This window comes from Sorex fumeus, unplaced genomic scaffold, assembly GCF_029834395.1.
Source record: "Sorex fumeus unplaced genomic scaffold, SorFum_2.1 ptg000039l, whole genome shotgun sequence".
In the NCBI taxonomy this organism is placed as follows: Eukaryota; Metazoa; Chordata; class Mammalia; order Eulipotyphla; family Soricidae; genus Sorex; species Sorex fumeus.
Window position 1 is genome coordinate 507,780 of NW_026606096.1, and position 26,693 is coordinate 534,472.

Below are 26,693 nucleotides of genomic sequence, written 5' to 3' on the forward strand. Positions count from 1 at the left end.
AAGAGCTCGAAAGTAAGTCTTGTGCACCATCAAGTGTGGCCCCAAATCAAAATAAACAAACAACCCCCCCTACCCCCTTCAACAGCAATTGTTGCACACTGAAGGGCCAGAGGTGTCATTAGCAGTTGTGGCTTAAAGAAAAGTTGATGGAAAAAATTTTAATTTTCTTTTTGGGCCTCCCTTGCAATGTGGACCAAGGACTACCTCTAGAGACACTACATCCTTGGCCAGGGCCCAACCATGAGGTGCTGCTCAGATCTGGCAGTGCTGGACACTACCAGGACCACCCCAGTGGAGGGGGACTATGGGAGACCTCCAGGGTCATATACTGTGGGTACTCGGGAGTCTTGGGGCTACACCTGGTGGTGCTCAGGGGGTCATGGGGTATTAGGAATCAAATTCAAGCAAGTCATGTACCCCTGACCACTGGTTAAAAAAATTCTTACACACACACACACACACAAAAAAAAAATTTAGACTCAAATGCTCACACAGAGAGATTTGAAAAGAGTTGACAATGTTCAGACAGTCTCTAAAGCCCTGAGCATGCTACACCATGCCCAGAAAAGACTTGGAAGGCCCTCGTGCCTGTTGTCCATCCCAATCAGGAGGTAAGGGCTAATGAGAGATGGAAATTGCCCATCATGTCCCAGGGTACACATGAAGTGTTTCATCAAAGCTGGAAGACTTACTCATTCAAAGGATTTGGGGGATGAGGTAGGGAATTTAGGTTGTACCTGGAGGTGCTCAGGGCTTACTCCTGGCTCTGTGCTGAGGGATCATTCCTGACTGGCTCTGGGCATCAAATATAGTGCCAGGGATCAAACCCAGACAGTTGCATGCAAAGCAAGTGCTTTATTCACTGTACTCTCTCCAGCCCTCCTTCAAATTCTTTTTTTTTTGGGGGGGGTCAGACCCAGCAATGCTCAGGGCTTACTCCTGGCTCTGCACTCAGGAATTACTCCTAGCAGTGCTAGGGGACCATATGGGATACTGAGAACCAAACCCAGGTCGACTGCGTGCAAAGCAAACGCCCTACCTGCTGTGCTATCACTCCAGCCTCCCTCCTTCAAATTTTTTGAGAAAATCCTTGTTCAATTTTTAGCTGGCAAATAAGCTAGCAAACCAGAGGTTACGTACAACAAAGTAGATTTTCGAGACTCATTCTAGGAAAGTCACCCAAAAATCCTAAGGTAGGGTGAGAATCTGATTTATAAAGTGGCTATATGAAATCATTTTTTATGATATCATTTTATTTGTTTGATTTTTTTTAATCTCTCTTTCCTTCTTATCTAGGGAGTGAACACAGGCTCTCATATTCATCAAGCTATATCCCTAGTCCTTAAATACCCAATTAAAAAACAAACAAACATAGGGCTGGAAATCCCCAGCATCCCATACGGGTCCCCAGAGCACCTCCAGGAATGATTTCTGTTTTCGTTTTTGTTTTCTTTTTTTTTGCGGGGGGACCCACCCAGCAGTGCTCAGGGGTTCCTCCTGGCTCTGCATTCAAGAATTACTCCTGGCAGTGCTCGGGGGACCATATGGGATACCGGGGATTGAACCTGGGTCGGCCGCGTGCTAGGCAAAAGCCCTACCCACTGTGCTATCGCTCAGTCCCCAGGAATGATTTCTAAATACAGAGCTGGGAGTAACCCCTGAGCATTGCCAGGTGGCCCCCAAACAAATAAATAAATAAATAGCTAAAAGTAATTTTAAAATCAACATGCAAATATGAGAGGGAAGGATGTACTTTAATACCTGTCTCTCTGTATAAGGGCTTGGAATTCAATCCCTGACAAGGCAAAACAAACCAAAAACAATATAAGATATTTTTAAAAAGCCCTCAAAATTATATTCCATACATAACAGGAAAAAAGGTATCAACAAAAATAATATCCAAGAGAGCTAGAGAGTTAGTATAGTGGGTAGGATTTTGCCTTGCATGCAGCTAGCCCTGGTTCAATCCCGGACACTCCATCTGGTCTCCTGAATCTACCAGGAATGATCCTTGAGTGCAGAGCCGGAAGTTAGCCCTGAGCACAGTTGGGTGTGGCCCAAGCACATGCCCTTGAAAAAAATCAGAGCATGTGAAGAAATATCAATACTGTTTTCCACAGGAAGTTATTATGAGAGGAAGAAATAATAATAAAGAAAAATCAGTTGGGCCTCTGAGATCCATGGAACATTCTACCAGCTATACCAACATATGCATCATGGGATTCCCAAAAGAAGAGTAGAGGGGAAATGACCAGCAAGAATATTTAAGGAAATTATAACTGGAGAACGAGCAGTGGGTTGGGTTAGTGCATATGCTCAGCATGCAGGAGACCCAGGCTCAATTCCTGGCGTTTCATCGTGGACCCTCAAGGACCACTGGGAGTAACCCCAAGCATTGATGCAGGAGTAGTAACAGGGATAAAGGGGGAATGGGCAGGGAGAGATTAGGAGTAAGGCCCTAAGAAAAGGAATTATTGGTATGGAATGTCAGAAGGACGGCCTAGGTGGTGTCAAATACCTGGATGACCTAGTCTCTGCCTGATAACCTAGATGACCAAGTAATGTAGATGACCGGACACAAGGAGATAATCATCTCAACAACCTCCCCTCTGTTTTACTGGCCTGTCTCCTGTCACCCACCCTCATTCTCTTAAAAAGGTATGAAAGGAAGAAGGTTTCCGCCTTCTTCTGGAATCCTTCAGGAGACCCTGGCAGCAACCTTGGCGCTTTCCTACATTCTTCTCTTTTCTTTTTTTTTTCCATTAAGGAAAGTCTTTCCTGAATTCAGTCATTGACTGCCAGTCCCTTGTTTTCAATCTTGACTGCTTGAGAACAAGGCCCTCCAGTTCCTGCACTATGTATGACATGGGGGCAAAAGCGAAAAGAAGATAAAAGAGTAACTAAAAGACCCAGGGGAATAGGACAGTGACTTCAAGAGCTCCTGTTCTGCTACGTCTTATACCATAGCTCAGATCCCTGGCGACCCATGTGCACTGAGTGCAGTCCTAGAAACTGCTGTCTGTCATTCCCAGCACTGCGATAGATAGTTTCTGGTTCTGCAGCAACTAGGAACATGTAAGCACCATGAAAAGGGGTTTTCCCAGACATGCAGATACAACCAAATAGATGTCCTAGCACCACAGCTAGGAAGTGTGACCTCTGCAAGCACATTCCTGAGACTGCAGTGACTAGCACGAAAGCAAGAGGCAGTAGAGGGTCAGATAGTCCAGCAGGTAGGTGCTTGCCTTGCATGCAGCCAACCTGGGTTCAGTCCAGCACCTCATGTGGTCCGTTGAATACCATCAAGTGTTATCCCTGAGTGCAGAGCAGGAATAAACCCTGAACATCACAGGATGTGGCTAAAATCCAAAAGTCAAAAAAAGAAGCAAGCAGTGAAATGACCTGCACTCTCTGGGTCAGCCACGTGCAAGGCAAACGCCCTACTCACTGTGCTATCACTCCAACCCCTTTATCTTTATTCTTAAAAAAAATAGGCCACATCCAGTGGGCTTACTGATGGCTCTGTGTTCAGGCATCACTTCTGGAGGTGCTGGGGGACAGTATCTGGTACTGGTATCAAACCAGGGTCGGCTACCTACAAAGCAAACACCTTAACCTGTCTACTATCTCTCTAATCTCAACTGAGACTTCTATATCCAGCAAAACTAGCCCTCAAAAAAATGAAGAAGAAACAAATACATGCCAGGTAAATAATAATAGAGAATTCATCACTAGCTTGCCTGTCCTCTAAGACTTAAGGGAGTCCTTCATGCAAAAATAGCCTCATTGATTATACTTGTTGACAGACTAACTATTGCAACAAAAAGTTAGATATTGGCAGAATGGGTTTTTTAAAAAGATATAATGGAGGGGTAGAAAAAAAAAGATAAAATCAAAGCAGGAAAAATAGCTCAAGCTTGTGCTAGATTCCAAGTTTGAAACCTGGAATCACATGGTCCCTCCAGAGTCATCTGGTATGGTCCCGGAGGTTGCCATGCCCTGCGAGGTGTGACTTGGAGACCCCCAAGCATGGCCCTGATCATCCCTAGCACTAAAGGTCCTGAGCAGCCTCTCTTACTCAGACCCTACCTAGTACTGAACTATCCAACCAAGTTGACTGAGTATCAGCAGGAGTGGCCCCAGGCTCCCTGAGTACTGCTTGGGGCAGTCTCAGCAAAAATTTTTTTAATTTATGAACCGAAGTGATAGTACAATGGGGTGCTTGCCAACCCAGGTTCAATTCCTTGCACCCAATATGGTCCCCCCAAGTCTGACAGGAGTAGTCTCCAAGAGAAAAGTCAGAAGTAAACCCTAAATAGTGCTGAGTATGGTCTGAAGTCAAACCAAAAAATCAATTTAACTTTATAAAAATAAATTTATATTTAAACAAATAAAATTTAAGCCTAGAAGAGATAAGTTCTACACTTAAAAACCCAGTGATCAAAATGAAAAGAATAGAATTAGATCTAAGATAGATAAAAGCTGAAAGATAGCTGGAATAAGTATACTAATATCAAAATTGATTTTAAGACAAAAGGTGCTAAGAAGGCCAGAGAGAGAGTAGAGCAGGTTGGCACTTGTCTTGCATGTGGCCAACCTGGGTTCAATCCTCAGCCCTCAGCACTAGATATGATCCCCACAAACACCTCCAGGAATGATTTCTGAGCACAGCTGTGTGTGCCTCCTTCCCTGAAAAAAGGATGCTATATAAATAAAGAAGAGTGTTTAAAATTCTTTTTTATCTTTTATAAAGGCAAGTTTGTGAAATAACTTAATACAACCAAATTTCTTCATAAACTTTCTGCTTACAACTTTTTCTTGAGTGTAAGAGACATACAAAAAAAAACGTATTTTATAAAAATCCACTTTGATCCCAGATCAAATGGAAGATTTTGAACGAACCCAGTGGGCTTTTTCTAAAAGACATTCTTTCCTTGCCCAGATTCGGAGGCTGGTCAGCATCCTTGGAGCCTGACGTGCTTAAAGTACTCCAGCATGTCCCCCGGTTCCACCCCCTGGAAAGGTCTTCTGTCTGATCTGCCAGCTTGCTTTTCTGGGCTTTGGAAAGTTGTTCTTTTTTTTTTATTGTCTTCTTTTCTTACATGATGGGGCTGATTTCCGAGCGTCAGCAGAGTTGATGTTGCTTCTGGCTGTCGTGGAGGTGATGGGGTGGTGGTTCTCCCTGGTGTTCCCTACTGTCCTTGGTAAATTATCAGGGTGCATCCACGGCATCCCATAACGTGACTGAGATGCTCTGCTTCCCAGCGGGGTCATGGTGCTGTTTCAAAAGGTGTGCATAGAAATGATCCACGACTCGGCGGGTAGGGCGTTTGCCTTGCATGCAGCCTGACCCGGGTTCGATTCCCAGCATCCCATATGGTCCCCCGAGCACGACCAAGAGTAATTCCTGAGTGCATGAACCAGGAGTTACCTCTGTGCATCGCTGGGTGTGACACAAAAAGAAAAAAAAAAAGAAAAAAAAAGAAGTGACCCATGGCATTTGTGGTGGGCTTCAGCCTGGGAAATCTCTAGTAAGAAGGCTTCAGGGTCCCCATTCCCACCTGTCCTATATGGGAACTGGACTTGATTCTGGGAAGCTTTCCTCTCCTTCATCAATAGGATGCCATGCTTCTAACTTCAGCTCCTGGTCCTTGTGGGCACTCATCATGCTGATGGCCAGGGATCGCCGGAGGTTCCCCATGCCCTGACACCTCCCCAGCAGGTGACAGCAGCAACGACCACCTGGAGGCTCAGAAATCAGGATGTCCTAGGCAGTGGGAGGCTATACTTTGGGCAAAGTGTAAGACACCCCTAGGCTGTGGGGGTCAGTGAGGGGAAGAGCCTGGGACCCAAGAAGAGCATTTTATAATGGTAAGACACTCCATCTATCTAGGGTATATAATACATGAACCAGAAAGATAAAACAGTGGCTAAGGCACTCACCTTGCATCCAGCTGATCCCAGCTGGATCCTGGAGCACTGTCAGGAGTGATCTCTGAACACAGAGTCAGAATAAACCTTGAGCACTGCCAGTGTGGTCCCCAAACAAGCGAAAAATAAATAGTAAATAAGACTTAAATCAACAAAAAGATAACCCTGTATCAGTAGATTGCAACACTTACTCTTGTTGAGATGACAATACTTCCCAAATTAACCTACAAATGCAATGCAGTCGCTATTAAAGTTCCATGTGCTGGGGCTGGAGAGATAGCACAGCGGGTAGGGCGTTTGCCTTGCACGTGGCCGACCCGGGTTCGATTCCCAGCATCCCATATGGTCCCCTGAGCACCGCCAGGAGTAACTCCTGAGTGCAGAGCCAGGAGTAACCCCTGTGCATCGCCAGGTGTGACCCAAAAAGCAAAAAAAAAAAAAAAAGTTCCATGTGCTTTGGTACAGACATTCACAGAGTGGGCTAAACACAAAATGCAAAGGACCCAGAACAACAGAAACAGACAAAGTGATAATACAGTGGGGAGGGTGCTTGCCTTGCTAGTGGCTGACTCTGGTTCCATCCCCAGCACTCTATACAGTCTCTTGAGCTCTCCAGGAGTGATCCCTGAATGCAGAGTCAGGAGTAAGCCCAGAGCACTGCTGGGTGTGGCACAAAAACAAAAAAAATCTTGAAGAACAACAAATTTTTAGGACAACCAATTTCAAAATTGCCACAAAAGATAAAGTAGTCAAAATAGTTGCATACTGGGTGGGGAAATAGTTCAAAGGGCTAAAGCATATATTTTGCGTGTGGGGACCCCAGGTTTGATACCTTGTAAGCCATGATCCTCCAAGCACTACTCCAAACCCCACCAAAGAAAGGACAAATAACATACACAACCTTTTTCTTTTGTAAATTGACTCACCCTGAGATCTGCATTTAGAAGTTGTTCACTATTGGGTTTCAGTCATACAGTGTTCCAGCGCCCTTTCCTTCACTAGTGCATATTTCCCACCACCAATGTTCCCCCTCTCTCATCTCCTTTTGGGCTCTATATAGATATTGAAAGGTTATCACGTTTATCTTTACCTACTTCCAGTACCCAGTTCTTGTCCAGAGTGATCATTTCCAGCTATTTCTGTCACAGTGGGCTTCTCTATCCAAACTGCTCTCCCCCCTCCATCACTTGTAGCAAGCTTCCAAGCGTGGATCAGTCCTCCTGGCCCTTGTTTCTACTGTCCTTGGGTATTAGCCTCCTACTATGTTTTTTTAATCCCACAAATGAGTGTAATCATTCTACACCTGTCCCCCTCTTTCCGACTCATTTCACTCGGCATGATACTCTCTATGTCCATTCATTTAGAAGCAAATTTCATGACTTCATTTTTCCTGGTGGCTGTGTAGTATTCCAATGTGTAGATGGACCATAGTTTCTTTATCTGGTCTTCTCTCCTAGGACACTTGGGTTGTTTCCAGATGCTGGCTATTGTGAATAGTGCTGCTATGAACATAGAAGTGCAGATGACTTTTCTGCAGTATGTTTTTGGGCTCCTGGGCTATATTCTCAGAAGTGGCATAGATTATTTTAATAGATATTTCTTCAAAGAATATATTGGGGCTGAGGGTATAGTTCAACAATAGAGTATAAGCATTACAAAAACAAAACAAAGAGGATCATGGACAATAAGCACAACATCACTGTGATCACTAGAAGAATGTAAATTAAAGCTACACTAAGTTACCATGACATCCCTACTAAAATAACTCGAATTTAAAAGGAGGATATAATAATAAGTGTTGGCAAAGATGAGGTATAATTCCAAATTTCAGTGGAGAATATGAAATGGTGCCATTGCTCTAGAAACAGGCGTGCAATTTCTCAGAGTTAAACACGGAGTTATCATACACCACCAGTCTATAGCCAGAAAAAAAAAAAACCATGTTGACACAAGCACTTCTCCATAAATATGCTTAGCATCAAAAACAGTAATTGTCCCAAAAGTGGAAATAACTCAAATGTCCATCAGATGATAAGTTCACATAGTGGAATATCATTTGGCCATGAAAAGATCAAAGTTCTGAGCCAGATAGATAGCGTAGAAGGTAAGGCACTTGCCTTGTGTGAGGCTGTGGAGGCCTCAACCCTGATTCAAATCCTGGCACTGCATATGGTCCCCTGAGTACCACCAGGGGTCACTCCTGAGCACAGAATCATGAATAGCCCCTGAGCATGGCAGGGTGGCCCAAAATCTCCCCTCCCCTGGAAAAAAAAAAAAAGATTAAAGTTCTGGTAGATGCTATTCATGGATAACCCTTGAATACATTATGCAAAATGAAAGATTCCAGGCATGAAAGACCAACAGACCACATGCTGTCTAATCCCATTTATATGCATTACCCAGAAAGGCTAATCCATGAAGACATGATAAACCAATGGTTGTCAGGGGATGGTGATAGGAGGAAATAGAAAGTGATTGCTGGTATGGAATTTCTTTTGATAAAGATGTTCTAGAAGTTGATAGTGGTGTTATCTGCAAAATTTTATGAACATATTAAAAGCTACTGGATTATATACTTCAAAAGGGTGATTTGTGATAAGTGAATTACATTTTAATAAAATGATTAGGGGAAAAATAACTATTTTCTATGTATCAGACAAGGAATATTTCAGAGCAAAAGAATGCAGTTCTCATTTTATATTAATAGGTCTACAGCTCGGAGTGAGAGCATGTGTAATGAACCCAAGTCTCTGAACAATACCTCTCCTTGTTGACTAGTTTCCTTTCTTTTCACCAACATGGTATCAAATGTGAAAACGACACTGGACGAAATGACATGATGTGAAGAACTGCTATGTCACAAATGATAAAGAGGGTCATTTCATACTGATCATGTCAGTTTGGCAAGAGAATATAATATAAATATTTACACAAATTATGGGAGAACATGCATGAAGAAAGAAACTAACGCCTGGTATGGTAAGTACTGCACTGCACTGTAGCACTGTCCTCCCATTGTTCATCGATTTGCTCGAGCGGGCACCAGTAACGTCTCCATTGTGAGACTTGTTGTTACTGTTTTTGGTAGATCGAATATGCCACGGGGAGCTTGCTAGGCTCTGCCATGCCAGTAGGATACTCTTAGTAGCTTGCCAGGCTCTCCGAGAGGGATGGAGGAATCGAACCCGGGTCGGCCACAAGCAAAGCAAATGCCCTACCCGCTGTACTATAGCAGACAGAGCAATAATACAACGGGTAGGGTGTTTGCCTTGAACAAAACTGCTGACCCAGGTTTGATCCCTGGCACTCCTTATGTTCCCCCAAGTTGACCAGAAATAATCACTAAGCTCAGAGCCAGGAGGCCAGAAATAGCCCCTCACCACCACTGGCTGCGGACCCCCCAAAAAAAATAGGGGGCTGGAGCAATAGCACAGCAGGCAGGGCATTTGCCTTGCACACCGCTGACCCAGGTTCGATTCCCAGCATCCCATATGGTCTCCCAAGCACTGGCGGGAGTAATTCCTGAGTGCATGAGCCAGGAGTAACCCCTGTGCATCGCCAGGTGTGACCCACAAAGAAAATTAAAAAGAAAAGAAAATAGGTAAATAGACTAGTCCAACTTTACCCTATTGACATTAACAGAACATTAACAATCAAATTATGTAGTAAACAATTTGGCCTTGTCTAAAGAATTTGGCCTTTGCCCTCAGTTTCTACAAGTGATCTATGCCCTACCTGATAGGGGTTTCATTGTTTAGGGTAGGGGCTGGTCACACTGGGGCTAGGCTGTGAATGGCTGTGAACAATAGCCTTGAGGCTACAATAGACTTGAGTTAGAGACTTTAGGTCACTCACTGTCAGTCAACCTGGAGGCGGAATTCCCCACTTGGGCAATCAGTCAATGTTTCCTGTACAATGAGGCTTCAATAAGAGAACTCTGCATGCGGGGACCAGGGAGACTCAGAGCGCTGGAGCACATGCTTTGCATGCCCGAGGCCCAGGCTTGCTCCCCATACCACCTTATTCCCCTGGACACCCAAGGTTGACTCCCAAGCACTGAGCCAGGAGTAACCCCTGACAACTACCAAAAAACAAAAATCATTAAATAAGTAGTTAATTTATTAACAAAGACCAAAGGACTCTGGATGAGGGCCCAACTATGCCTTGGGGCCATGAGCACCGAGCCCAGTACCATTGCTGCCCACCTGTTTGGCACAACCCTACAGCTTTGCTATCTGGGACCCACAGCACCTCACAGTATGTGAGATCTTACGGGTCAGCCAAGTGTGTGTGAGCACTGCCAATAATAAGAGAGAAATCCTTGACGTCATCTTTTGGTAATTGGATGGTCCAAGTCTAACTAGCTTCAGTGTACAAGGAGAAGCAATTTCCTACTTGGTCTGATATCATATGAGGCCTAGATAATGCTCTTGGATCTGATAAAGGTGAGGTTTATTCTTAGAGTCATTGTGTCCTCCAACATTAACACTGTCTGCAAATGGAGAACATCAATTTTGTAAGGTCTTCCATCTGGAGAGCATAACAGAAGGCCATTACAGTGTATGCAAATAGATTGCTTGGGGAAATTGGCTATCTCACTGTTGACTTGGGGACAAGAAACGGATAATACATAACTGACTATCCAAAATGAACATGAAAAATACTGTTACCAATTACAAGTGTGTTCTAAAGAAGTTTAGGTGTCCCTTGCTGGTACTCCACTGTACAGTACATGGCTGACTCAGAGGCTGAGGATAGGATGGAACTGGGACTGAGGTTAGAAGAAAATGAGGATCTTATGAAAAAGATCCTCTATCTTATATACAAGTGACAACGGACACTATAGACCTTTTTATGGGAAGGATGGAGTAAATCGAAGGGCTAGTGCAAGGCATAGAGAGATGATTCTGGGGGAACTTAAAATATGATGCACTGGAGATCTTCCATGACCTCATTTCTCCAGTAAGTTTTGGGCCCATTTTGGAAAAAGAGTAGACAGAACTGAAGAAACCTGGGCTGGAGCAATAGCACAGCGGGTAGGGCTTTTTTCATCTTTCCCACGACCTACTGGTTCGATTCCCAGCATCCCATATGATCTCCCGAGCACCACCAGGAGTAATTCCTGAGTGCATGAGCCAGGAGTAAGCCCTGTGCATCGCCAGGTGTGACCCAAAAAGCAAAAAAAAAGAAAAGAAGAAGAAGAAACCCTTAAGGGTCATCATTCTTTATGTGACTCAAGTGAGCTCTGTTCAGGTCAACACGGATCAGGGAACACATGAGCCAGTGGACAACCAGCCTGTGCCATTGAAAAGTGTGGCTAGCTGGGGATGAGTGGAGCACTGGAAAGCAGGTAGGTCTCTTGTCTTGCACACAGCTGGTCCATTTCAATCCCCAACACCCCCTATGATCCCTCCAGCCCCCTGAGAGCAGTGAGTAGGAAGCTCTGAGCACCTCCAGGTGTGACACAAAAACAAAGAAGAGAACTCTGCCAAATCTTTACAAATTTCAACCATTTCACAGGAGCAGAATTACTAAGCAGACAAGCATGTTGACCAGGGAGAAGACCCGGAGACAGGAAGTAGCTGAGATAAAGGCACATTTTGGGGTGCTGGAGAAGCAGACCACTGCAAATCTTAATTGCTCTAAGAAGGGAACTGTGGAAAGGTTGAAGGAGATAGGAATACCCTATTTTTTCAGCCACACAGGACCTCTTCCTGGTGTGTTGGGGTATTTGTAGACAGACAACAGAGAATTGTTTCAGCAGCCAAGTCCTTAGTATTTCTAGGGCCTATTTTCAAGTTAAAGCAGAACAATTGTTCTTGAAGTGACTCATTCCTTACAATACCGACAGGTGTCTTTGTCTAGCTGGATGCAGAGGTCTGCTTATTCTAGTTCTATCTAGTTCACAAATCACAAATCACAAATTATCCTGCTAATCGTCAATTGCCTCGAGCAGGCCCCAGTAACGTCTCCTTCATCCTAGCCCTGAGATTATTTTCAAGACTCTTTAGGAGAATGAGACCCATCATTGTTACTGGTATTTGGCATATTGGGTATGCCACGGGGAGTTTGCCAGACTCTGCCGTGTGGGCAGGCTACATTCGGTAGCCTGCCAGTTTGTCCAAAGTAGGAATGAGATAATAAGATGTCATAGTAGGATGTCGCGCGGCCAGGAGTAATTCCTGAGTGCATGAGCCAGGAGTAACCTCTATGCATTGCTGGGTAAGACCCAAATAGCAAAAAAAAAAAAAAAAAAAAAAAACCAATGAGGCAAAGACCTTAAGAGTGTTTCTACACGTGAAAGAAAATTTGGATTACAATAATTTTTACTATCACTCTTACTTAAACATTTAACTTCCTATTAGGTTTATGCTTCTCAGTACCATGGTTGAAAAAAAATAAAAGAAGTGAAGTAAAACCTTTTTTTAAAACTACATCAATAGTTTTGGTAAATTTTGGTTGGAAATTAAGAATTCCATTTTCAGGTAAGTTTGAGAAATACCAGCTCATTATACAATATATACACATGCATGCAACATATCCACTCCATATCTCAAAATACTTTTCTCCTATTTAGTTGTCATGATATCTACTAGCATGTTTTCAGAAGCCTAAAATATGCAAACCTGTTTAATTTACTTAATTTAATGATTCTGATCAACAAACCTGTAATAACCACAATAGTTCAAAAAATTTCATTGGAAAATCAATCACTGGCTTTCTGAAAATGAAATATATCACTTAACATAAAGAGCTATTGATTTGGATTTCATATGTTTCCTAAGTCAAACTCTCTTCACAGTGCCCTGAAAATCCTTGTCACTTAGAGGAGGAAGACATGCTGTGTGTGCATATGTGTGTGGTGCTGGAGATCAAACCCAGGATTTCACACATATCTTCTCTATTGGGGGGAGTCACTCCTGGCTGTGTCAGGGGACCTCGTAGTGCTGGAGATGGAGGTTCAGATCCTTTCATCCTCATGCAAGGCAAGTAGCCTACCTACTGTGCTATCTCTGGCCCTCTTGTCTAATTTTTATACATTTAAAATATTAAAATATCCATCTGAGGGGTCAGAGAGATAATACAGTGTGTTATGCACTAGCCTTGCACGTATTTGACCCTATATAGCCCCGGCATCCCATATGGCCCCTGAGCCCACCAGGAGTAATTCCTGAGCACAGAGCCAGGAGTAAACCCTGAACCCTGTCAGGTATGGCTCTAAAACAAAACAAACAAAAAAACCATTCAATACTAAAATTTTGGTGTATATATTTAACATAATTTGATAATAAGCCTAGCCTCCTTTTCTAGGTCACAAAAAGATTTTGATTGCTAAGATTATATATTTTTGGAACAATCCTAAATTCTTCTTGGAAGTCCTTTCAAGTGGGATTCAGGGGATCCGGGTGATTCTTGGCCAATCAAGCTGCTGTTCAGTGGCAGATGCTGTGCTGCTCGGGTTCCAGGCTTCTGGGGACCACCTGCACCCCCCACCCACAACAGCGCTCAGATGCCAGGGTGCCTAGAGAGGCACCAGGTGGTGCTGGGGACCGAACCTGGGTCTTCTGTACTAGTTCCCCACCCCCAATTCTAAATTATTTGATGTGTTTTGAATCTTTACTTGAAAAAATATGGTAAAGTCTTTAGCTGGATTATGCCCATTTGACTTTGTCCAAGGATTAAAGTTATAAATGTGTTGATATCAATGATCATTTTCACTGACACCTAAGCTGTTAACCATGATGTGGGAATTTGTCCAGAGGAGGAAAAGGGAGTGGATTTGGGGCGGGTGTGGAAAGGTGGGAGAAGGCAGGCTATGGAGGGGTGGAGATGAAGGCACAAGGACATACAGAAATCCCTCTGGAATTGTTCAGAGTGGAGGAGGAGTTTTTGCATTCACATATTTTTTGTTTCTTTATTTGTTTGTTGGGCTGGAGCGATAGCACAGCGGGTAGGGCATTTGCCTTGCACGCAACCAACATGGTTGACCCGAGTTTGATTCCTCCACCCCTCTCGGAGAGCCTGGCAAGCTACCGAGAGTATCTCGCCCGCACGGCAGAGCCTGGCAAGCTATCCATGATGTATTCCATATGCCAAACACAGTAACAACAAAAGCCTCCAATGGAGGCATTACTGAGCCTGCTCGAGCAAATCGATGAATAATGGGAGGATAGTGATAGTGATAGATTTGTTTGTTTGAGGGGCCACACCCAGTGATGCTCTGGATTTACTCCTGGCTCTGCACTCAGGAATTATTCCTGGAAGTGTTCCGGAGTATAGTAATATGGTTTACTGGGAATCAAACCAAGGTCAGCCACATGAAAGGAAAGCATCTTACCCACTGTACCATTACTCTAGCTCTTCCAGTTCACATTTTTAGGTCCTTTCGGTAATATTTACTTTCCTCTTCTAAAAGTACTTGAGTATAGTTCTATATCACTGGTCCATGTACACGGCCCATGCACTGTTTGGCCAACACAGCTGAGTTAAGTGGCATTGAGAGTGGTCTCTGGACCCCCTGAGCACTGCATGGAGACCTCCCCCTCAAAAAAATTAAAAATTGTAAGTACTTGAAGGAAGCAATTTTAGAATTATTCTATCTTTCTGAGTCCTTTTTTTTTTTTTTTTTTTTTTTTTGCTTTTTGGGTCACACCCTGCATTGCACAGGGGTTACTCCTGGCTCATGCACTCAGGAATTAATCCTGGTGGTGCTCGGGGGACCATATGGGATGCTGGGAATCGAACCTGGGTTGGCCGCGTGCAAGGCAAACACCCTACCAGCTGTGCTATTGCTCCAGCCCTCAGAGTCCTCTTTATAATAATAATTTTAAAAAGCTGACCATCAAATTACTTGGAATTTTTGAACCCCTTGATTCTAAGATCACGTTGTATTTTTAACTTTGTCTAAATGTCAGTTCCCCAGAGTTAGTGCTGGCATTTCTAATGACCATCAATGAAGTTTCATCAGAGTATTATACATACCTTTGGTGCCACTGATATGAATGTACATGTGTGTAAGAAGTTGATGGTGACCCAGAAGTTCACAGAACGACTGTAATTGCACGTGAGCAAATGACAGAAGCAAACAGCCTCTCAGCACTATTTTTCACCTGTCTAGAAGAACCCCAGGTGATACAATATTGTCCAAATCAAGAAGCTTCGGGGCCAGATACACAGTCAGTAGGGTGCTTGCCTTGAAAATGGCCAACCTAGGTTTTATCCCAGGCACTACATATCCCTGAGCCCCACCAAAAATGATCCCTGAGCACAGAGTCAGAGTAAGCCCCAAACACCTTTGGGTGTGGCCTAAAAAATGAAAAAAGTTCAAAGCAAGAAGCTTAGGGGCCAGAGAGATAGTACAGCAGGGAAGGCGCTTGCCTTGCACATGGTAGACCCAGTTTGGAACCCCAGCACCATGTATGGCCCCCAAGTACCACCAAGTGTACCCTCAAAACAGCAAAAACTTTGTATTTGTTTGTTGATGGTGTGCTCGGCTTTTCAGCTGCGCAGTCACTGGGATTCCCAAAGCGGAGGTGGTTAAATGTTTTTTCTAGATTTGATCCAGGCTTAGCAGCTGAGGGTCACGCATCTAGAAACCATAGAAGAAAATTAACCAGAATCCTGGAAATCATCCCACAAAGGGAAATCATTTTTGCATTAAAAATGGAAATTTTAGGGGCTGGAGCGATAGCACAGCGTGTAGGGTGTTTGCCTTGCACGCAGCAGACCCGGGTTCGATTCCCAGCATCCCATATGGTCTTCCCCCGAGCACCACCAGGAGTAATTCCTGAGTGCATGAGCCAGGAATAACCCCTGTGCATCACCGGGTGTGATCCAAAAAGAAAAAAAAAATGGAAATTTTAGAGCGCTTTAGTCTAACAAGTTAGTTCAACTAATTCTGAGAACAGTCGGTCAAAAATTGTTCTTGGAAGAGGGAGACTGTTTCCGCAGCTCTGAGCCATGGGTTGGCATGACCAGGCAGTACCAAAGCTGGATGAGAGCTCACTGTCTGATGCCAGCGCCACCAGCTCCGCCGCACAGACTGAAACCAGAGCAAATCTTTCAAGGCCATCTGAGTGATACTCGGATCTCCCTCTCTGCCTTCCCACCAGCGCTGCTGCAGAGAATATTCAAACAGGTAGAAGGAAGGGCTGGAGAAGGCTAGCTTGTCTGTTTCCTGAAAAACTGGAGGCAAGGTTGGCAACAGCAGGATACAACAGTGAGATTATCAGGTCATCTGCCCTCCTCAATGTGTTTTCTCTACATTTTTCCTTTTCTTTAGCTCTATGGGCTGCCCTCAGGGCAAAGGGGGACAAAAGGAAGAGGAAAGAGTTTCTGCTAGTCTTTTTTGGGGGGGCCCTCCCCCCCCCCACTTGACTGCTGTGACTTACTTCTGACTCTGCATTCAGAAATCACTTCTGGTGACATTCAGTGGATGGAACCAGGATTGGCAGCACGCAAGGCAAATACCCTACTCCTTGTACCATCTCTCCCGCTCCTGCTAGCTGTTCTTTCTGCAAAACACAGTCACTCCTCCCTCTGCAAAGCAGTCCCTGCAGTGTAGGAGACACTTACTAATTTTGGTGAAACCCAATGTTTAACTGTGATTCACCCAATATATCAGATTTCCTGTCCCTTGAGGGTCACAGTTTGAATACCAACATTTATAGGTAACAGATCACTAAGTATTGTCTAAATGGAGTAAGACATAGGACAGGGGACAGAATAAGTAGCAATTAAATACTCAGACCAAGATACTCATACCTTGGGTAGGAGATAACTCAGATGCAGTCTCTGCTTGTAGGGGACCTGGGTTCAATCTCTGGGAAGAGGTTCAATCTCGCATCCCACCCCCACCTTCACCCCCATCCCACCCCACCCCAGCACTACCAGAAGTGATCCATGAGCATCCAAACACTTCCAGGTGTAGTCACCAAAAAAAAAAAAATGGGAAAAAATAAAATTTTTTTAATCGGAGATTCAAACCCAGTCCAAGCACTTGACTCACTGTCACTGTCACTGTCCTCCCATTGTTCATCGAGCTGGCCCAGTAACGTCTCCATCATGAGACTTTGTTGTTACTGTGTTTGGCATATCGAATACATCACGGGTAGCTTGCCAGGCTCTGCCGTGCGGGCGAGGTACTCTCGGTAGCTTGCCGGGCTCTCCGAGAGGGAAAGAGGAATCGAACTCGGGTCAGCCATGTTGGCTGCTTACAAGGCAAGAGCCCTACCCGCTGTGCTATTGCTCCAGTCCACTTGACTCAATTCCACTAAAATCTGATCATTTTCCCCCTGAACATCTTTTCACCAGATCTGGCATGTCTTTGACTGGAAATCAGTATACAGAGTTGGCCTGTAAATTTCCTTTACTCTCCTATCCACAGGGGAAATCTTGGAGTAGCTGGCTTGGTTTTCCTCATGATGAGAAAGTAGAACAGTTGTGGGGCCAGAATGATAGGACAGTGGGTAGGGTGTTTGCCTCGCATGAGGCCGACCCAGGTTCCATTCCCAGTGCCCCATATGATCCCCCGAGCACCACAGGAGTAATCCCTGAGTGCAGAGCCAGGAGGAACCCCTGAGCATCGAAGACGTGGGGCACTCAATTTAAAAAAAATGTATTATGAGAGTTCTGTATTGTTTGACTTAGAGAAAAATAGTAGCACTGTAGCACTGTCCCCAGTTGTTTATTGATTTGCTTGAGCAGACACCAGTAATGTCTCCATTGTGAGACTTGTTGTTACTATTGTTGGCATATCGAATATTCCACAGGGAGCTTGCCAGGCTCAGCCATGTGGGCCTGATACTCTCGGTAGCTTGCCGGGCTCTCCAAGAGTGACAGAGAAATCGAACCCGGGTCGGCTGTGTGCAAGGCATACGCCCTACCCACTGTGCTAACGCTCAAGACTTATAAATATTTTAAAAACCCCAGAAACTAAGGAAATTAATTTTGTAATATCTTTAATGTGAGAAAAAGAGGTATCCTTACAGAGACTCAAAAGTATACGAAGGGGCTGGAGCAATAGAACAGCAAATAAAGCGCTTTGCCTTGCAGGCAGAGGACCCAAGTTCAATCCTGCATCCTAAATGGACCCCAACTATTGCTAGGAGTAATTCCTGAGTGCAGAGACAGGAGTGACCCCTGAGCATCTTCAAGTGTGGTCCAAAAGTCCAACCCCCACAAAAAAGGAAGGAAGGAAGGAAGGAAGGAAGGAAGGAAAAAAGGAAGGAAGAAAAGAAGGAAGGAAAAAGGAAGGAAGGAAGGAAGGAAGGAAGGAAGGAAGGAAGGAAGGAAGGAAGGCAGGCAGGCAGGCAAGCAAAGAGATTTGAAGAATTCAAGGCCAGGGGTGTGACTCAGTGGCAGTGCACATGCTTTACATGTATTGGGGCTCTTGGTTGGATCCCCAGAATCATACATGCATGTGCAGACATGCATACACATACACGCATGCACACACATAGCCAAGTTAACATAATTTACCTGAGTAGTTTAACAATTTTGGTTTAATGGAAACAACTGCTTTCTCTGAGCTAGATGCATGAAATATAAATATATACTTTTATTCTACTTACTTAAGTTCTTTTTTTTTTTAATTTTTTTTTTGTTAGTGAAACACCATGAGGTACTGTTGTAGATTTACAATTTTTTGTGCTTGGGTTTGATTATACAATGATCAGATACCCATCCCTCCACCAGTGCCCATTTTCCACCACCATGGATAATATCCCCCCCACCCCCATCCCCCCATCCCCCCCTGCCTCTGTGGCAGGGCAATCCCCTGTGTTCTCTCTCTCCTTTTGGGTGTTGTGGTCTGTAAAAGAGGCATTGAGTGGCAAACATGTTCAGTCCATAGTCCACTTTCGACATGCATCTCCCCTCCTGGGAGGATCCTCCAAACACCCTTTATTTGGTGTTCCCTTCTCTATCTGAGCTGCCCTTTCCTCTAGAATGCCCGACTGGCCACTAAGCTATGGAGTAATCCTCCTGGTGCTGATCTCAACTATTCTTGGGTATTAATCTCATATTTTGTTACTTTATGTCCCCCAGATGAATGCAATCTTTCTATGTCTATCCCTCTCTTTCTGACTCATTTCGCTTAGCATGATACTTTCCATGTTGTACCATATTCTACTTACTTAAGTTCTTGAGCATATTGAAAGAGGAAGTCTGTTCATTTCCCTTTGCCAGCGGCTGCAAGCAGCTTCGTGTTAGCTGTCTCTGTTCTACCTTTCAAATATTCCTGCAAATTCCTGGGCTCTTTCTGAGAATGAGAAGTCAAAAATTCTCCAAGATCACAAATTCGCTCCAGACTTTAGACTCATCAAGACAATAGGGAACCCAAAAGGCCCAGAACTAGTCACACTGCCCTGCGTCCTCTGCATTCTCTGTAACACTTTTATCATTTGACAAGTAACACAAAGACCCAGTTTTTCTAGAAAAATCCCACAAAATGAGCCATACTTAACTTCTTCCCATTCTAAGTTCTTCCCAGGCTGGGAATTTTCTTTCTCCTCTCCTCTATTTTCATTTTTGAAAACATTGAAGAACCTGGGAACACGGATGAACACAGAACCGTTGTCTCCTCTTACACACAATATTTAGACCTTATTGCTCTAATAAGCTAGTATTATTTCTACTGCGTATTTGATATCGCAAAAGTGTAGCTGTGGGTTTAGCCTGCTAATAATTAGTTGAACAATAATTTGTTCTCAAGTATCTTAGGGAACTGAAAATCTTGAGCCAATACTAGGTTGACTTTAAGAACCGTGCAGTTTACCAGACAGAATACTCATTGCTATAATTTTAAGTTGGCATGTTTATTTTTATCTGGGATAGAAAGACTGTATCTTTGGGGTTTTTATGAATATATTCATTTCTGTCAGTATATAAACGATGGTGCATGACAGACAGTAGCTACCCACCTCTTTTCTCTGTCAAACAAGCAGTCACTTTGACTAAGTTGTCTGTTGCCTTTTCTCTTCTATACTCTGATTTCCTTAACATCTCTGGAACCCATTCATTCATGTTTTTTCCTTTCCATCACAACTACTTAATCCCTACAATTTAGCATATTATTTATAAAACTCAAAAAAATGAATACCCACTTCTTTATAGACCTGGTCATCTACTATGGTGTGATCCAACACTCTCTCCAACATCAGTGTGTGAGTGTGTGTGTGTGTGTGAGCTATCAGTGTGTGTGTGTGTGTGTGTGTGTGTGTGTGTGAGCAATCACTCTGTACTCATTGATCACTCCTGGTGTTGCTCAGGAGACCATCCTTTGTGCTGGAGATCAAACCTGGGTCAGCAGTGTGCAAAGCAGGTGCCTTACCCATTGTACTATCCCTGGGGAATATTCTTTGCTTACTGGATCCTTTTCATTATCCAGGTGTCTGAGATGAAATGCAACTTTCTCTAGGGAGGTCTGTTCTGATCTTAGCACCTACCAACTACCATCCTCTGAAATCATCAGTTATGTTTCACTTATTCTTTATCTTCCCAACCAGAACATAAGCACCATAATAGTAGTCTTTATATTGGTCCCCCACTGTTCCCTCAAGGTCAAGAATGTTTCCAATACATAATAGGAACCCCAGAAATATTTTGCCTAAGAGAAGAAAGAATACTACTCACACTCAACACTGCTGGCTTTTGCACCTGTACCTTTATTCCTACTGACCAGGGGAAAAAACAGGCCTGGCCAGGGACTACTGGCCTTAACATTTCACAGCATCCCCAATTGTTTTCCACTTAATGGCCTTAGCCTCCGGGCATAGCACCAGAACAAAGTGGTAGAAAAGAGACTGCAATGAACCTATCTCCTCTAATCTCCCCAGGAATGTTGCCTCTGTCCCCCAACAGCATTCCATTCTTAGCCTTGGAATGGGAGCCCTCTTACAGACAAGGCATGCATGACAAGAGACTACTGCGAGGGTCAGGGTCTGGTCACAACTCTTCTCAATATTCCCAGTCACATTTTTTTAAATCCCCATCCTCCTCCCCACAGCTTCCCCTTCCATGGATTGGCTCAGTCTGAAGGAGTGCATCAGAACCTTTGGGCCCATCAAATCCAAGTCATTGATTCAGTAAACTAGGTTTCAAAATCTGATTTGTGGTTCTTTTTTCTGTTTTCTGCTTCTCGAAGGCCTTATCTGCACCGGAAGTTGTCAAAAGGCACCTTGAGAGAGTATCTTGATTAGCCTCTCCTCCGTTCCTTCAAAAGACATACAGCAAGTGTCTACTGAGTGCAGGGCACCCCTGTCAGCCACTGGGAGGGAGTGGGAGGGGAGAGTGCTTCGCCCCTACTGCAGGCAAAATAACAATGCTGAATCAACATAACAAGGAAGAAAATTGCATGGTATCCAATGGAGCTGTGTGTAGAGGGAAGTAGAGAAAGAATCAAAACCGTGTTGTATGAAAGGAGAGAAGGTTAGCACTCCCCTTGACAAGGATGGAAGAGGCTTCGGCCTGCAACACACATGCAGCTAAGGCACTGCCACCTACTTCGTGGCATCTAACCAACCTTTTCAAGAGAACAAAAGGGAATGCCCTGCCACAGAGGTAGGGGGGATGGGGGGGATGGGGGTGGGAGGGATACTAGGATTCGTGGTGGTGGGAAATGAGCACTGGTGGAGGGATGGGTATTTGATCATTGTATAATTGAAATCCAAGCACAAAATTTGTAAGTCTACAACTGTACCTCATTGTGTCTCACTAAAAAAAAATTAAAAGAAAGAATAAAAGAAAGAAAGAAAGAAAGAATAAAAACCAAGGGGTTCTCTTGAGAACAAGCCTTGGAAACCGAAGTCCACGGAAGTGAATTTGATAATTTAGGTGAATATCTAAGATGTTCAACCATGTAAATATCTAACCCCAACGCATCCCAGGCAGGAAATCACTGGCACTAGACCTCTATGGAGAAGCGCTAAAGTCTAGCTGGAGCAGAGGAGAATGAGCACTGCATGAAGTGAAGGCAGAGAAATGATGGTGGGGGCAGGGACACTATGGAGGGCCTTGGACCATCATGGAGGGCCTTGAATCTTGCCTTTTCCTGAACACTTAGGGAACTGGAGCAGGACTTTTCCCTGAAGGGCACATATCTAAGGGGAGAGATAGTTTTAGATACGGATTCAACTACAGAGAGATTGAGGTCAGACGCAGGTCAGGGGCTCAGGAGAGAAATCCCAACAAGCGATAAGGATTTGGAAGTTGCTGGCACACCTCAAGTATTTCAAGTCATAAAACAGAATGAGAGATTGGGAGTAGAGAAAGAATAGAGATCAAAAGCTGAGCCAGGGGAAGTCCAGCAATTAGGGCGGAACGAGCAATAGAACTATATTGTGGTGAATCACATTAATTTTAGTTGTCTAGTAACCACATTTTAAAAAAAAGTAAAAGACAAAGAGGTGAAACTAATTTTTTGTTGTTGCTGTTTGTTTGGGGTCACACCCAGCGACGCTCAGGGGTTACTCCTGGCTCTGTACTCAGGAATTACTCCTGGCAGTGCTCACGGTACCAAATTGTATGCACAGAACTACCTCAGGTCAGCAGTGAGTAATGTAAGCTCCCTACCCACTGTACTATGTCTCCAGCCCCCTGAAATTAATTTTTTTTTTTTTTTTGCTTTTTGGGTCACACCTGGCGATACATAGGAGTTCCTCTTGGCTCTGCTCTGCACTCAGGAATTACTCCTGGCAGTGCTCAGGATGGGATATGGGATATGGGATGCTGGGAATCGAACCTGGGTCAGCCGCATGCAAGGCAAACGCCCTCCCTGCTGTGCTATCGCTCCAGCCCCTGAAATTAATTTTTTAAAACTATTTCATTGATCTACAGATGTCAAAAGTGTTATTTATACCTGTGATCACCATAAAAATAATTCTTCCCCAAAAGTCTTCAAAATCTTGTTTGTGTTGATTATTCAAGAAGTCTCTTGGGGCTGGAACGATAGCACAGCGGGTAGGGCATTTGCCTTGCACGTGGCCGACCCAGGTTCGATTCCCAGCATCCCATATGGTCCCCTGAGCACCGGCAGGAGTGATTCCTGAGTGCAGAGCTGGGAGTAACCCCTGAGCAACGCCGGGTGTGACACATACACAAAAAAAAAAAAAAGAAGAAGAAGAAGAAGAAGAAGAAGAAGAAGAAGAAGAAGAAGAAGAAGAAGAAGAAGAAGAAGAAGAAGAAGAAGAAGAAGAAGAAGAAAAAGAAGAAGTCTCAATGCAGGCCAAGCACATTTTCCTAAAGTCACTTGGCTAGTAAGATGCCACAGATTACCTAGAAGAGAAGCAGCAGCTAAGAGCGGAGAAATCTGGAAAGGAAACAGAGGCGTGTTGGTGTGGAGGTCAGGTGCAAGGACGTGAGGGTCGTCTCAGGAATTCTCCTGAGACAGTTCTGGTTTCTCAGTAAAGAAGCCAGGCGCGCTGACTCTCAGAGCAAGGCTGTGGAAGGAGCTAGGGTAGGAGATGAGATGAGACAGTGGGAGACACAAGAAACTAAGGGTGCTGGAGAGACTGCTAGACACAGGAGAACTCATGGAAGCTCAACTTGTGATCAATTCAGAGTGAAACCGCAAGTGCCTTTCTCCAGCTCAGGGATCCAGGCAGAATGGCATTAATTTGAATACAACCATGATTTTCCGCACTTGACTTTGGGGGCCACATGTGGTGATGCTCAGGGCTCACTCCTGGTTTTGTGCTCAGGAAGCACACCTGGCGAGGCTAGAGGGATCATGATGGTGCCATGATCCAAGCAGAGTCTGTTCAGTGCAAGACAAGCACTTTGCCCACTGTACTATCACTCCAGGGCTGGGGCAATAGCACAGCGGGTAGGGCGTTTGGTTTGCCTTGCATGCAGCCGACCTGAGTTCAATTCCTTCACCCCTCTCAGAGAGCCCAGCAAGAGTATCTCGCCCACACGGCAAAGCCTGGCAAACTCCCCGTGACGTATTCGATATGCCAAACACAGTAACTACAAGTCTCATAATGTTACTGGGCCTGCTCGAGCAAATCGATGAACAACGGGAGGACCGTGCAGTGCAGTGCTACTCTCACTTCAACCCTACATATGATTTGGGGTGATCGGGGGGTAGGGTGAGGAATTGGCATTTCAGGTGTAGTTCAGGCTACAATGTGGTGTCTGAGATACAACAAAAAAGGAGTGGGGGTAGGATTCCCCACATGCAAAACACAAAGCAAACACACCAGCCCACTGAACTGTCTCCTGGCCCAGGATGCGATCTTTTGTGTATGCTCAGAGCGCTACTCATGACTCTGTGCTCAGGCTTACTCCCCAGAATATGATTTTAAAAAAAATAGTGGCCACACCAAGTGGTGCTCAGGACTTACTCCTGGCTCGGGGCTCAGGAATCACTCCTGGGGAGCTCAGAGGACCAGAGGTGATGCTGGAGAAAGAACCCAGGGTCAACCTCATGCGAGGCAAGTGCCCGACACAGCTGTCCTATTTCTTTGGCCCCTTGGCCCCCAGATCTTGACATCACTTTGTTTCAGACAGTTATTCCGGGGCTGGCAGTGTGGGGCAGGCAGTAGAGTGTGGCCTGGCCTGTGTGGGTGCTGGGGTGGCTCTGAATGCCGCCAGACTGCAGGCTGCAAGTGGGGCCCTGCCAGGTCACAACCTCAGGACCACAGCAGCAACAGGGTTATCCTCACCGGGACAGACAGAACTCAAGCTGTTTCAGGGAAACTGAAAAGAGTGACCCTTGGGAGAATTCTGATTGCTTTCAAAAATCAAAGAGTCCCCAGGATCAGGAGGGACAACAGTGAGGAACAGGAGGCAGCCGCATCTGCAGCCCTGCAGGGGATGGCTCAAGGACACAGTAAAAGTCAAGGAAAGCCGTTGAGGAGCAAAGGAAACTCCTTCCAGATATTGTAGCACCTAGAGCACTGGAGCACTGTCCTCCCCTTGTTCATCAATTTGCTCTAGCGGGTCCAGTAACATCTCCATTGTGAGACTTTGTTGTTACTGTGTTTTGCATATGGAATACGTCACGTCACGGGGAGCTTGCCAGGCTTTGCTGTGCAGGTGAGATACTCTCCGTAGCTGGCTGGGCTCTCCGAAAGGGGCAGAGGAATCGAACTCAGGTTGGCCGGGTCGGCCGCATGCACATATTTGCAAAAGCAGAGGAGGGTCAGAGACCCACACTGCCTTCAGCGTGAGTGTGGTGGGAGAGAGCGTGTGGGAGTGTGTGTGGGGGAGAGTGTGGGAGATCGTGTGAGTGTGTGTATGAGAGTGTGTGTGAGAGAGTGTGTGTGGAGTGTGTGTGTGGGAGAGAGTGTGAGTGTGTATGAGTCAAATGAAATTCAGTGGAATATTATGTATTAAAGTGATTTTTTTCCCAAAAGATAAAATCAGCAGCCTGAGCAATAATAGATCAGGTAGGGCATTTGCCTTGTATGTGGCCAACCCAGGTTTGAATCCCGACACCCCATATGGTTTCTGGGACTAAGTGCAAAGCCAGACTAACCGCTGAGATGGTTGGGTATGGCCCAAAAACAAAATATAAAAAATAAAATAAACAAAACAATAAAATCATAATACCCATAAAAATTATGTATATGGAGCCAAAGCGGGTAAGGCACCCAAGTTTGATCCCTGGCATCACATAGGACCCTCAATCACTGAAAGTGATCCCTGAGCACAGAGCCAGGAGCAAACTCTGAGCACCACCAAGTGTGTCTCACACACACACCCCCCAAATGTATGTGTATACGTGTTATGTGTGTGACTGTGTGAGAGGAGTATGAATGAGAGAATGTATGTGCATGAGTGTGTGTGAGGAATGTGTGTGACTGTGTATATAAGTGTTTCAGAGTGTTGTGTTTATGAGTTAGTGTGAGAATGAGGGTATGAGAGAGTTGTACAGTGTGTTTGCATGTGTGTGTTAATATGCATGAAAGTGTGTGTATATGGGGGACTGTATGTGAAGGTATGTGTACAGTATGTGTGTGAGAGAGAGTATATGAGAGAAAGTGTGTGCAGAGTGTGTGTATGGGAGAGTGTGTGAGAGTGTGAGTGTATGAGATTGTGTATGAGAGTGTTATAAGAGTGCGTGTGAGTGTGTATGTGAGAGAATATGCGAAGTGTGTGTGTGAGTGTTTGTGTGTGAGTGTGTCAGTATGGATGAGTGTGTGGATGAGACAGTATGTGTGGGAGTGTGTATGAGTGTGTGTGAGAGTATGGATGAGTGTGTGAGGAAGTGTTGTGAGAGTGTGTGTATGTGAGACAGAGAGTATGTGCGGAGTGTGTATGGGAGAGTGTGTGAGGGAGTTTGAGTGTGTGTATGCGATAGTGTGTATGATGTGAGAGTGTTTGTGAGTGTGTGTGACACAGTATGTGTGAGAATGTGTGTGTGAATGTGTGTGAGACAGTATGTGTGTATGTGAGTGTGTGTGAAATAGTATGTGCAGAGTGTGTGCGTGTTTGTGTGCGAGTGTGTCAGAGAGTATGGATGAGTGTGTGTATGAGACAGTATGTGTGAGAGGTGTTTGAGTGTGTGCGTGAGATTATGTGCAGAGTGTTGTGAGACAGTGTGTGTGTGAGAGAGAATGTGCGGAGTTTGTGAATGAGATAGTATGTGTGATGCAAGTGTGTTTGAGAGTGTGTGTGACACAGTATGTGTGAGAATGTGTGTGTGAATGTGAGACAGTATGTGTGTATGTGAGTGTGTGTGAGAGACTGTGCAGAGTGTGTGTGAGTGTGTGTGTGTGTGTATGAGAGAGAGAAAGAGAGAGTGTGTGTAGGGGAAT

The 26,693-nt window shown here is 44.7% G+C and overlaps 1 non-coding gene across 1 annotated transcript; it reads left to right on the forward strand.

Annotated features, from left to right (window-relative positions):
- Positions 1 to 21,338: 21,338 nt before the first annotated feature.
- LOC130028459 (U6atac minor spliceosomal RNA) lies at positions 21,339 to 21,461 on the forward strand. The gene has a single exon (XR_008793192.1). It is a non-coding gene; the product is annotated as a U6atac minor spliceosomal RNA (small nuclear RNA).
- The last annotated feature ends 5,232 nt before the right edge of the window (positions 21,462 to 26,693 follow it).